Raw genomic sequence first — 14,387 nt, 5'->3', positions numbered from 1 at the left:
CTAATCAGCCCTGAATTTTTATTTTAAAAGTTAGATTTTTCATTTCTGAAATACTACATGTGTATCAGCATTGGTCAGTTCTCCCAGGATTTTGATAATCTTTCATTGCAGCTCATTTCTGTGATTTGGTCTCTGTTTCTTTATCTCCCTACATGATTCTCTGCTCCTCTGCTCCCAGCCAGTTAGAATATCGATATCTAAGAGACTTAACCCTCTTGTTGATTGTTTCTCTGACTCTCATCCATGGGAATTTGCTTTCTTTGGAGACTTCTTTTTTTAGGATTTTATTTTTAAGTAATCTCTCTACCCCCAGTGTGGGTTTGAACCCACAACCTCGAGATCAAGAGCCTCACACTCCACCATCTGAGCCAGCCAGGCTGGAAGTTTTACTATGAGTTCACATTGATAGACATTAAACCTTTGGTGGAAACCTTTGGGCCCCTAATTGAGGATGAATTTCTCCGGAGAAGGTTTGCGTTTGCTTTGGCTGGATGCCGAGCAGTGTGCCAAAGCAGGGCTGCCAACTTTGAGGTCCCACCTTATTGTAGGGGTTTGAGTTTAGGTCATCCTGGCTGCTGACCAAAAATTTATCTTGCATCACTTACAAGCATGGACATGTGCACTCAGGGCAATCTTATCTCTGCCGCTTATGCATGGAGATGTCACACTTTGGTTTCAGCTCACATGTGGTCCCCTGGAGATTTCACTTAAACTCCTGCAGGGACAGAGCTGATGGTGGCATAGAATGTCAGAGGTATCCGGGCTGCTACTTCCAGAAGTGAAAGTCCCAGGGAATCATTTACCATGAAAATATCCAGAAAAAAATAGAACCTAAAGAGAACTCAGTAAAGTTGCTGAAAGAGTTTGACATTAAAAAAAAAGCATAATATTTCTATACACAAGTAATAACCAATTAGAAAGACAGAAAAAAAAGTCATTCACAATTGCAATAAACTTTAAGGCACTTAGGAATAAATCTAACAAAAGATGTGTGAGACCTTTATGGAGAAAAATCACAAAATATTATTGAAGAACATAAAAAGAAGATCTGAATAAATGGAATTTTTAAATGTTGCATGAGCAATATTCATGGTTGGAAGATACTACCGCAGGTGTCAGCTCTTTGCAATTTTAATCTATAAATCCTATAGGGTGCAAAAAGAAAATTCCTATGAAATTTTTGTGGAACTTGACAAGCTTATTCTAATATTAATATGGAAGACCCCCCAAAAGAGGAAAGTTAAGACAGTTGTGAAAAGGGATGGGGATAGGGAGGAAACTTTCCATACCGAGATATGAGAATTTATTATAAAGTCCTACTAACACAGTGTGGCATTAGCACAGGGACAGAAAAAGTAGCCCCATGGATGCAAAACAGACTAGGGTCCAGCAAATAAACTTCTCATATTTGGAAATCTGATATATGAGAGAGGCTGCATTACATTAGCTGGGAAAGAAGGACTATTTTATAAATGATGCTGGGACAAATTATTATCTTTATTGGATAATCAATCATCATAGATATCAGACAATTTGTAAATTAAAGACTTCAATGTGAAAAGCAAACTTCATAATTCTTAGAAGAAAGCAGAGTAGAATATCTTTGTGATTTCGGGTTTGGGAAGATATGGATATCTAAACAAGACACAAGCTCCCCATTGCAGAAAATGATTGATAAACTTGACCTCATTAAGAGTAAGAACTTTTTCTACAACAAAAAGATACTATGAACACAGTTAAAAGACAAACGCAGATTGAAGGCGTTTTTGCAATGCAAATAGCCAGCAATGAGTTAGCATCTAGGATATCTTAAGATGTCCTCCAAGTCAATTTTTAAGACACAACAAAAATGACAAATGATACAAAGCAGGCACTTTGAACGGTGGGAGCCCAAATGGTCAATAAGCCAACCTGAAAAATGGCTCGACATCAAAGTCATCAGAAATTGCACATTAAATATACATTTAGACATTTAGAATTAATGCGTTTACATGTTTAAGGGTGTAAATCTGTATAATCACTTTCAAGGGCAATTTGGGAAAATCCAGCAGTGCTGAGGGGGTTTGTCCTTACTCCCAGCAATCCCGCTCAGGGCAGATTCCCCAGGAAATCACTATGCAGATGCATAAAGAGACTATAAACAGGACGCTCACCCCAGCACTGTTTGCAATAATGAAAAACTGGAATCACGGGAGAATGGATGATAACAGAACACAGGGCTGCTATCACAGTAAGTGAACAGAGCTATATATATCAATGTGCATGTCTCTGAAACCACAGGGTCTAAATCAAGTAAGTAACAAGAAAAAATGCATGCTGTCTAATGCCATTTATAAAAAGTTCGAAATATGCAAAACTAGTCTATATATTGTTTATGGTTATGGATTTACAACATAAATTTGTAGGAAAAGTATAAAACCATGGATGGGAAGTAAATACAAAAAAATGTTAAAAATTGATAAAGCTGAGTTAGTATTAATCTTCCAACCCTCTTTTCCCTCCCAGTTACACTGAGAAATGGGATTACTGAAGGCATTACCAGAAGAGAGGCCTGAGGATTAAACGAGTCATTCCGTTAAATCCTTAGCGTGGGGTCTAAATGTGGTGTCCGTCCAATCGGAGGGCCGCCCCCAAATGCGGGCAGCTGTCGGGGGAGCCAGCGGGGCGGGCAGTGAACGGATTCACCTGCGGCCAGCCGAACAAGGGGAAGAGACGGTTATTGAGTGTCCGCAGGGGAGCAGATGACCCGCTGTCTGCCCGAGGCAGGGTGGGGGGAGAGGAGGGCTGGAGACTGTTTTTAAAGGGGGAAGAGGAGGAGGTAATGGGATGTGTAAGGTATTCTCCCTTTTTCGGTAACTGCGCCTCATTGCAAGTAGCCCGGTGGTTAGTGAGGGCCCCGTGCCTATTCTGAGGTGGGTCTCCCGCTGGGCCTGTCCGCAGCAGCCGGGGGGGGGGTCGCCGCGGGCCGCTTTCTGCGCATGCCATCTGCAGGCCCGTTTGCCCGAAAGCGGCCTGTACGCGGGAGCCGGGCTGCCACCTTGGCTGACCTCTCAGCTGGGACCCCCGCGGCGTCTTCTCTGTAACAGAGTAGCTGCCTATTTCGTGGATCTCAGTGGATCCAGGCCCTTCAAGGTCAGGGACTGTTTGACTCACCCAGGGCCCGGCTCAGTACATGTTCACTGGGGAGCTGTGCAGACCTGGGCCTAAGCTGACACGGGGCGCAAACTCTCACAGCTGTGGCCCACTCCCGTCCCCCATAGGCTCTTCGGACCCCTTCCTTCTCCCCTCTTTCTCCTGCCACAAGCCAGCACCCCAGCCTGCAGCCCTGCGGCTCCTCAGTCTTCATAGGCTGTCCCGTCCCAGCCTTGCCAGCAGCTTCTGGTCTCTTCGGGCAGACGGTCCCAGCAGGAGACCCACCCCCGGGGAGGGCTGCGCCCTAGTCACCCATCTCATCTCAGTCAGGGCCCACTGCTGACTCCTCGCTTCTGTGGAGGCCTCGGCTCTCTGCTCCCTGCGCTCTGAAGTGCTCATTGTTCTCAGCTGAAGTCTGAATATCGGTATTGGAGGCTTAGCAACCAGTGGGAGAGGGCTGCACGAGGGGGTGGGGGCAGAGAGCTGAGCCAGGCCCCTGCAAAGGGGGCCCTGCACCCTCGCAGGCTGGCTTCAGCCTGAATCCTAGGAGTGTTCTGGTCGCTGCTCAAATGAACCCGCACCTCTGCAACCCTTGTTCCTTTATCCTGTTTTAGATTTTCCGTGGCACTTACCTCTATAAATCTACATTATAGATTTGTTCATTGTCTGTCCTTCCCCATTAATATTTAAACTTCACAGGGGCGCCCTGGTGGCTCAGTCAGTTGAGCATCTGACTCTTGATCTCAGCTCAGGTCTTGATCTCACCATCGTGAGTTCGAGCCCCATGTTGGGCTCCATGCTGGGCGTGGAGCCTACTTAAAAAAAAAAAAAGTATATATATATATATACACAGACATATATACACACACACACATATATATTTAAACTACACAAAGGCAGAGGTAATGATTTATTGAAAGATTTAGTTCTGGATCAGGGTCCCCTGGGTGCCAAGTAGAGACTACAACAACAAAAAATGCCAAAGAGAGAGAGGAGAAAAAAACCCAAACCGGTGGAGCTTTCCACTGAAAATTATAAAACATAGAGGAATCCATTTTTGTTAATAAAACATATGAGGAATTTTTTTAAATAAAAATGAGGAATTCTAATGCTAAGAAAGACAACAAAATCTATAAACTCATGGTTTCTGCTCAGGTCCTGATCTCAGGGTTGTGAGATTGAGCCCCTCGATGGGTTCTGTGCTGAGCACAGAGTCTGCTTGAGATTCTCTCTCCCTCTCCCTCTGCCCCTCCTTCTTGCGTGCTCTCTCTCTCTCTAAAATAAATAATAAATCTTTAAGTACAAATTTTTCAAAAAGAACAAGACATTCAAATAGGCAAAATGAACCAAGAGGTGGGCTCTTGGAACTGAGGAAAAAAATTAGCCATTAAAAAATGTGATAGGATCTGGGGCGCCTGGGTGGCTCAGTCGTTAAGTATCTGCCTTCGGCTCAGGGTGTGATCCCGGCTATGGGATCGAGCCCCGCATCAGGCTCCTCCGCTATGAGCCTGCTTCTTCCTCTCCCACTCCCCCTGCTTGTGTTCCCTCTCTCGCTGGCTGTCTCTCTCTCTGTCAAATAAATAAATAAAATCTTTTTTAAAAAATGTGATAGGATACATTCCACAATTGAAACAAAGAGTATATTAGTGAATTTGAAGATAGTACAAAATAATTAGCCTAGAATGCAGGGGTGAGGTGAAGAGACTCAAATAAGAGCTAATTAAGACTCATGAATGATTGAAAGAACCTCTAACATATGAAATAGGCGTCTCAGAAGATGAGAAGGGAGAAGTGACATTTGGAGAGGTGAAGCTGAGAATGTCCTGGATAGAAGAGGAAATGAGTCCTGCGATGACCAGCGCACTCCAGTGTTGAGCAAGGTCAAGAAAACTAAGTGTACCCCTAGACACATGGTACCCAACTGCAGAGCATGGAGAATAATGAGACAATCAGAAACGCTATTGACTTAGTCCATTTGGGCTGCTATGACACGGTACCACAGACCGGGTGGCTTATAAAGGACAGGAGTCTATTTCTCACGGTTCTGGGGTTGGGGGTCTGAGATCACATGCCAGTGCGGTAGAGTGGGGGCACTCTTCTGGGTCTCAGACTTCTCGTCATCTCCTCACATGGTGGAAGGGGCAAGGGATCCCTCTGGAGTCTCTTAGAGAACTAATCCCACTCATGAGGGCTCCACCTTCATGACTTAAGCACCTCCTGAAGGCACCACTTCCAAATGCCATCACCTTGAAGGGTTGGGATTTCAACATCTAAATCGTATGGGGGCACAAACATTCAGACCATAGCAGCTTTAATAAAGAAAAATAAAATACACCTAGAGGCCCATCCATTAGACCCTCAGCCAACATCCCATTAGCAACAGTAGATGCCAGAAAACAATGGAGTAATATATTTAAAGCCCCGAGTTCATGCCCAGCTAGAATGTCATGCAGGAACAAAGACAAAATGAAGATATTTCCAGACATACAAAGACACAGAGAATTTACCTTCACTGGGATGTTCATCACAAGAAAGAGTAATTCAGCAAGAAGAGAAAGGAACTCAAAGGAAGATGTGGGATGCCATATGCAATGGAGGGCACAGACATTGATAAAATATGTTAGTAAATTCAATTAACTGCCAACTTTAAAAAGAAAGTTTTTGTGATTTAAAAAAGGTGAAACTTAAACTCTAAAAAGACAATAAAAAAACAGGAAGGGACAAGAAGTTGCTGACTCAGCAGGTCCAAGAAAGCCACACCACACACTGATGGTGGTCAGGTTGGGCACCCGCTCGTCCAGCCCCTAGCTTCCTCAAGGGACTCAGGAACAGGAAGCCCTGACATGGCTGAGACTGGGTATGACAGGTGGGGGTACGCAGGGATAAGTGGGTGAAAACTGTTCAGGAACCAGTTGGACCCTAGATCTCAGCCTCCCCCCTGCTTCAACTGCTGAGCAATGCCCATTCCCACACTGGCAGAAGTCTGGGGGATGACTTTTGGATGGAGAAAAATGGGTACGAGGGTATGAAGACTGTATCCAAGAAAGAAGGAATTTAGTTAATAAATGCCTTATGAATGAATGCAGAAACTGCCTTGCCTTCTTCCCTCCTAGGTTCCCAAGACGAAAGACCTAAAAAGGTGGCAACACGGGGCCACCACCAAATGGTCCATCAGAGGACACTACAAAGAAGCTCAGAGTTGACGCCACCACCTCCCGTACTCCCGTGGGCTCAGAGCTTCCAAACAGCTCTGTGGCCCCGGCTCTTGGTCATGAACACGCAAGCAAGGATCGTCAGCATCTGAAGAAAGCCTCTCACATGAAAGACAGGGGCCAAAACAACATTACAAGGCAAGCCAGCAGCAACAGACTAGGAAATCAGAAGAAAAAATAATAGAGCTATCATAAATACCGTCGGAAGCAAAGGAGCTTTTGCATCCATGAAGTGAGAATGGGATGCAGCTCGTCTCTTACCAAGAGCGAGCACAACTTCTGGCTCCTTCTGTAGAGATCAGCGCTGGAGAAACTGATGGGGAGAACACCAAGAAGGCTCTGAGGAGCCCCTGGGAACTGTTGGAGTTGCTCTCTTTGTGTCCCCTGTCATCACTTGGGGAGAAATAGTCCCTGCTCTGTGCACAGTAGCTGTGACTCGGACTTCTGGTCCAGGGTCAGCAGGAGTGAAACAGAAGCTCTCTGTGAGCAGCCAAGGAAAATAGAGATGAATCATTGCTGGATAATCTCTTCCCCAATCCTCACTCTGCACAGCCCCAGGACTGCTAAATTATGACCTACGAAGTGTCACCTCCTAATCCCTGGGGAGGTGTGTGTGTGTGTGTGTGTGTGTGTGATACAAGAAGTTGTTTTGTGGGGTGAGCACTGAGGTTTTCTGATGTCTGGGGCTCTCTGCCCAAAATCTCATCTGCCCCACCCCCCTGCCCACAGAGCTAATGGGGACCGACAAGCACAAAAGTCTGGGTGTCCTCGTTGCCTGACAGAGTAGCCAGAGCCCCAGGGGAAAATGAGCACTCAGGAGCACAAATATTTCAAAAGAAAAACAACATATTGGATTTCAGATTCCATCAGAAGCATAAATATTAGAACAGATGGGCCAAATTTTCTAATTAGCCTCATAAGCATTGAAAGATAAAGGAAGATATTAGTAGCATGAAACAAAATAAGAAAACATTAGAAAGAACCAAGCAGAAACACAGCACTGGGTATGAAAAATGTAATAGTTAAAATAAATATTAGAAATGGAAAATATGAGAGTTGAGATACCAGAAGAGACAGGGTGATTACCAGCTGAAAATGACTTGGAAGGTCAGATTGAGGAAATTCTCAAGAAAGAAGGAAAGGACAAAGAAATGGGGAATAGAGGGGCTCCTAGGTGGCTCAGTTGGTTAAGCATCTGACTCTGAATTTTGGCTCAGGTCACCGATCTCAGGGTTGTGAGATCCAGCCCCACATCAGGCTCTGTGCTGGGTGGGGAGCCTGCTTAAGATTCTCTCCTCCCCACCCCTCCCCCCCTAAAAAAAAGGGGGGGGAAGAAATGGAAAATAGAGAAGAAAAATGAAGAGATGTAGAAGGGGCAGGGAATTAGGCACCACTTTTGAAGAGAGAAGTGTCCAAGAACTGTGGATATTCTATCTACCACACTGGGGGTGGGTTTTTCTTCTTAATCCAGCTTGGGATAAATGAAGATTGATGTCTTTCATCAATTTTAGAAAATTCTCAGCTATAATCTCTTCAATTCTCTATTCTATTTTCTCCTCTTGGGCTCTTGTCAAACATACACCAGATTATCTCATAATATCTCGTAAGCTCTTTTATAGTTTCCATGTCCTTGTCTGGACTGAATTATCGGTAATTCCTCATATTGATCTTCTAGTTCACTAATCTTTCAACTAAGTCTTCAGTTGGGTCTAATCTGCTAATCAGCCCTGAATTTTTTTATTTTAAAGTTAGATTTTTCATTTCTGAAAGTACTACATGTGTATCAGCATTGGTCAGTTCTCCCCGGTTTTGATAATCTTTCATTGCAGCTCATTTCTGTGATTTGGTCTCTCATTTCTTTATACTCCCTACATGGTTACTCTATCCCTCTATCTAATGATTCCAGTATCTGATATCCTAAGAGACTTAACCCTCTTGTTGATTGTTTCTCCTGACTCTCATCCATGGGAATTTGCTTTCTTTGGAGACTTCTTTTTTTTAGGATTTTATTTTTAAGTAATCTCTACCCCCAGTGTGGGTTTTGAACCCACAACCTCGAGATCAAGAGCCTCACACTCCACCATCTGAGCCAGCCAGGCACCCCTGGAAATTTTTTACTATGAGTTCACATTGATAGACATTAAACCTTTGGGTGGAAACCTTTGGGCCCTAATTGAGGATGAATTTCTCCGGAGAAGGTTTGCGTTTGCTTTGGCTGGATGCCGAGCAGTGTACCAAAACAGGGCTGCCAACTTTGAGGGTCCCACCTTATTGTAGGGGTTTGAGTTTAGGTCATCCTGGCTGCTGACCAAAAATTTATCTTGCATCACTTACAAGCATGGACATGTGCACTCAGGGCAATCTTATCTCTGCCATATGCATGGAATGTCACACTTTGGTTTCAGCTCACATGGTCCCCTGGAGATTTCACTTAAACTCCTGCAGGACAGAGCTGATGGTGGCAACAAGACTTGTCAGGGTATCCGGGCTGCTACTTCCAGAAGTGAAAGTCCCAGGAATCATTTACCATGAAAATATCCAGAAAAAAAATAGAACTAACAAAGAGAACTCAGTAAAGTTGCTGAAAGAGTTTGACATTAAAAAAAAGCATAATATTTCTATACACAAGTAATAACCAATTAGAAAGACAGAAAAAAAGTCATTCACAATTGCAATAAACTTTAAGGCACTTAGGAATAAATCTAACAAAAGATGTGTGAGACCTTTATGGAGAAAAATCACAAAATATTATTGAAGAACATAAAAGAAGATCTGAATAAATGGAGATTTTTAAATGTTCATGGGCAATATTCATGGGTTGGAAGATACTACCATAAAGGTGTCAGCTCTTCTGAATTTAATCTATAAATCCTATAGGGTGCAAAAGAAAATTCCTATGAAATTTTTTGTGGAACTTGACAAGCTTATTCTAATATTAATATGGAAGACCCCCCCCCCCAAAAAGGAAAGTTAAGACAGTTGTGAAAAGGGATGGGGATAGGGAGGGGGAAACTTTCCATACGAGATATGAAGATTTATTATAAAGTCCTACTAACACAGTGTGGCATTAGCACAGGGACAGAAAAGTAGCCCCATGGATGCAAACAGACTAGGGTCCAGCAAATAAACCTACTCATATTTGGAAATCTGATATATGAGAGAGGCTGCATTACATTAGCTGGGAAAAGAAGGACTATTTTATAAATGATGCTGGGACAAATTATTATCTTTATTGGATAATCAATCATCATAGATATCAGACAAAATTCTTTGTAAATTAAAGACTTCAATGTGAAAAGCAAAACTTCATAATTCTTAGAAGAAAGCAGAGTAGAATATCTTTGTGATTTCGGGTTGGGAAGATATGGATATCTAAACAAGACACAAAGCTCCCCATTGCAGAAAATGATTGATAAACTTGACCTCATTAAAATTAAGAACTTTTCTACAACAAAAGATACTATGAACACAGTTAAAGACAAAACGCAGATTGAAGACGTTTTTTGCAATGCAAATAGCCAGCAATGAGTTAGCATCTAGGATATCTTAAGATGTCCTCCAAGTCAATTTTTTAAAAAAGACACAATAAAAAATGACAAATGATGCAAGCAGGCACTTTGAACGGTGGGAGCCCAAATGGTCAATAAGCCAACCTGAAAAATGGCTCGACATCAAAAGTCATCAGAAATTGCACATTAAATATACATTTAGACATTTAGAATTAATGTACGTTTACATGTTTAAGGGTGTAAATCTGTATAATCACTTTCAAGGGCAATTTGGGAAAATCCAGCAGTGCTGAGGGGTTTGTCCTTACTCCCAGCAATCCCGCTCCAGGGCAGATTCCCCAGGGAAATCACTATGCAGATGCATAAAGAGACTATAAACAGGACCGCTCACCCCAGCACTGTTTGCAATAATGAAAAACTGGAATCACGGGAGAATGGATAACAGAACACAGGGCTGCTATCACAGTAAGTGAACAAGAGCTATATATATCAATGTGCATGTCTCTGAAACCACAGGGTCTAAATCAAGTAAGTAACAGAAAAAAATGCATGCTGTCTAATGCCATTTATAAAAAGTTCCGAAATATGCAAAACTAGTCTATATATTGTTTATGGTTATGGTTACAACATAAATTTGTAGGAAAAGTATAAAACCATGGATGGGAAGTAAATACAAAAAAATGTTAAAAATTGATAAAGCTGAGTATTTGATAAAGTGGGCACATGGGCGCTTTATTAGAGTATGCTCTTTACTTGTCTCAGTTTTTGAAATATTTATCTTTGAAATAAAAAGAGCACTCCATAGCTGTGGGGGTGGCTTTAGCAGTAGTGGGAGTGAGAGGTGGTGGGTGGCTGGGGGAGGGGTGTGGAGAGATGGGGACGGAGGATGAGCTTTAGATATGTCCTTGTGGATGTGGGTCTGTTTTTACTTTGTTTTGTTTTGTCTTGAACAGCTATGTGGAGGCTAAGTAAAAATTTTAGGTCTGACAATTTCAAGGGTTGTCACTGAAGTCAGGAAATAGCGCCCTTGCACAGCGCTGGCCCGGGTCTAAGTCCGTTCCGTGGTTTTGTTGGCAATCCAGTCGTAGCTGTCAAACTCATGTGCAGGGAGACCCATGCAAGGACCTTCAGTGTGGCAACAATCCCAGTGTCCCGCCAAGGAAAGACGGATAAGTAGACTGCGGGAAGTGTGTCAGGGGAATCCTATCATACCTACCTTAGGTCTTTGCCAGACTAATCCCTTGAAATCTTGAGAAGCTTAACAAAAAGCTTCTGCACAGCAAAGAAAACTATCAACCAAATGAAAAGCAACCTACAGAATGGGAGAAGATATTTGCAAATCATGTATCAGATAAGGGATTAATATCCAAAATACATAAAGAACTCCTACAACTCCATAGCAAAAAAAAAAAAAAAAATCCAATTAAAAAATGGGCAGAGGAACTAAATAGACATTTTTCCAAAGAGACATACCAATGTCCAGAAAGCACATAAAAGGATAAAAAGGTGCTGAACATCAGGGAAATGCTAATCAAAACTGCGATGAGATATGACCTCACACCTATTAGAATGGCTATCATAAAAATGACAACAGATAGTGTTGGAACTGTTGGTGGGAATGCAAACTGGTGCAGCCACTATGGAAAACAGCATGGAGGTTTTTCAAAAAATTAAAACTAGAACTACCATATGATCCAGTAATCATACTTCTGGGTTTATATTCAAAGGAAATGAAAACAGGATATCAAAGAGATATCTGCACTCCCCAAGTTCATTGCGGCATTATTCGCAATAGCCAAGATGTGGAAACAACCTGTGTGTTCGCCAAGAGGTGAATGGATAAAAAAGATGTGAGATACATGGATACATACATACATATGTAAAACGAAAGATTATCCAGCCATTTGCAGCAACATAGATGGACCTTGAGGGCCTTATGCTAAGTATAATAAGTCAGACAGAGGGCGCCTGGCTGGCACAGCGGTTAAGCGTCTGCCTTCGGCTCAGAGCGTGATCCCGGCGTTATGGGATCGAGCCCCACATCAGGCTCCTCCGCTATGAGCCTGCTTCTTCCTCTCCCACTCCCCCTGCTTGTGTTCCCTCTCTCACTGGCTGTCTCTCTCTCTGTCGAATAAATAAATAAAATCTTTAAAAAAAAATAAGTCAGACAGAGAAAGACAAATACTGCATAGTATCACTTATATGTGGAATCTAACAAACAAACAAAAAGAGTCAAACTTTTGAAGTAGAAAAAGTGGCTGCCGGGGGCTGGGAGGAGGAGAAGTAGAGAGAGGTTGGTAAAAGAATACAAACTTACACCCATAAGATGAATAAGGTCTAAGGACCTAATGTGTAACACTGTGAGTATAATTGATAACACTGCATTGTATAATTGAAATTTGCTAGGAGAGTAGAACTTCAATGTTCTCATTAAAAAAATAATAATAATAAATAGGGGCACCTAGCTGGCTCAGTTGGTAGAGCGTGCAACTCTTGCTCTCGGGCTTGTGAGTTTGAGCCCCATGTTGGCTGTAGAGAATTACTTAAAAAAATAAAATCTGAGAAAAAAAATAGATGTGTGAGGTGATGGATTGATTAGATGGAAGAATCCTTTCACATGTATACATACATCAAATCATCACAACGTACACTTCAAATATCTTATAATTTTGTCAATACCTCAATAAAGCTACAAAGAGTGAAATCGTCCATTTTCCATGATACGAAATACAAATACTCACGTAGAGTCATTTGTCATCTGACTCTTCTTATGGTGGCTTTTGCTTTACAGACTGTTTTTTACTTCTACATACCCAAATCTATCAACCTTTTTTTTTTTAAAGTAAGTAATCTCTGTGTCCAATGTGGGGATTGAACTCACAACCCCGAGATCAAGAGTTACCCTCTACCAACTGAGCCAGCAGGTGCCCCTATCCATCTTTTCTTTTATGCCATCTAGGTTTTGTTTTGTACTTTAAAAGACCGTCTTCACTCTGAGTTATAAAAACTTCTCCTATGGCCAAAAAAAAAAAAAGGAGTTCGATCAATATGTATCAATATGGGCAGATCTCAAATGATCGTGTTCAGTGAGAAAAAAAACAAGGCGCCAAATGATACGTGCAGCGTAACACTGGCTTATGTAACTAAAAACGGCAAAACAGTTACATATTTTCTGTGAACACAATTATGTACATAAAATGCATTTTTAACAATTGGAAGGAACTCGCGGAATTCATAATAGTGTTTCTCCTGGTGGTGGGAGATTAGAACCGGCTGGTCGTGGAAGTCAGGGGAGACGTTGGCTTTAGTCATTATGCCTCCGTTTTCGTGGTAAAGGACACCGTGTGCCTATGTTGTTTATATACTTCTTAACGGTGTAAACATAAAATGCAAGAAGGAAAAGCACAGATGCCAGAATGTCTTACAGAGGTGATTTCTTGGGGGCGAGAGTAGAGACAATGACATCTTTTTCCTTGCATTTTTGGGGTATTATTTTAACGTAGTATTGGAACGGTTTGCCACTGAGGGAGATTATGAAGAGCAAATTAAGCGTCACATACACACTGTCCTGTGGACTCAAGGGCGCGTTACGGTAACGGAGTCTCAATACGCATTTGCTGATTTGGAGGCAGAGAAGGGGCGGCAGCTGCTTTGGAGAAGCCTTGTGGCCGCGTGGAGCACACCCTGCTGTCTTCTGCGGTGCTGGGGACGTGGGCGTGGGTGCGTGGGTGGAGGTGGGCGCTGGGACCTCGGCAGAGTGGGGATGGGGTCGACTGCTGTCAAGAATCCAAACTTTTGAGGAAGACTCACTTGGGTTCAATTTCTTACTCCACCTCGAAGTAGCTATACACATTGCAGGCAGATCACTTAAGCTGCCTGAGCCTCAGTTTCCTCATCTGTAAAATGGGGGCGGTGATGCTCACCTGGCAGAGGTGCTGGTGATCACGGACCCAGCTCTGGAAACCTTAATCTTGGTTAGTTGCATCCTCCAAATACCCACCCTTCCCACCCACGCCCGTCAAGAGTTCACAATCCTGCCCCCTTCTTTCCTGGGGCTTGAAAGGGGTACAGAAAGGTTGGGGGGCAGGGAGGGACTGTGTGGAGGACATTGAGGCAGGAAAGCCAAAAGGTGAATTGTGCAAAGCATTGGCTCTGCTGGTGGTCATCAGGCTGGGGTGAACGCTGGCCGCTCTTTCCAGGTAGGGCTCTTCCTCTTCTTAGGAAACTACTCTCAGGAAACCCTTCTCCCTCTTTTATTTCAGAAAAACACTTGATGGCTCACCCACCTAGGACTCGTGGCCCCTCTGGGAAGGTGGAAGCCCCCTACCCTTGCAGAGCGGCAAAGAAAGGGCAGGCAAAGGGAAGAGACCCTCAACTCTCACACCCGCAGCAAAAGGAACGGAGACCACGCACTGCTTGGCAGGTAACAGGTGCCCACCAGATCACGGCCAAAGTGCCTTTCTCCAAACACCGGGGCAAGCAAGCGATATCGACAGGTATCCCACAAATGGAAGAATCGCTGATTTAAACAAAG

The sequence above is a fragment of the Ursus maritimus genome, unplaced genomic scaffold (genome assembly GCF_017311325.1).
Source record: "Ursus maritimus isolate PB19 unplaced genomic scaffold, ASM1731132v1 scaffold_3, whole genome shotgun sequence".
Lineage (NCBI taxonomy): Eukaryota > Metazoa > Chordata > Mammalia > Carnivora > Ursidae > Ursus > Ursus maritimus.
This window is presented reverse-complemented; position numbering follows the sequence as displayed.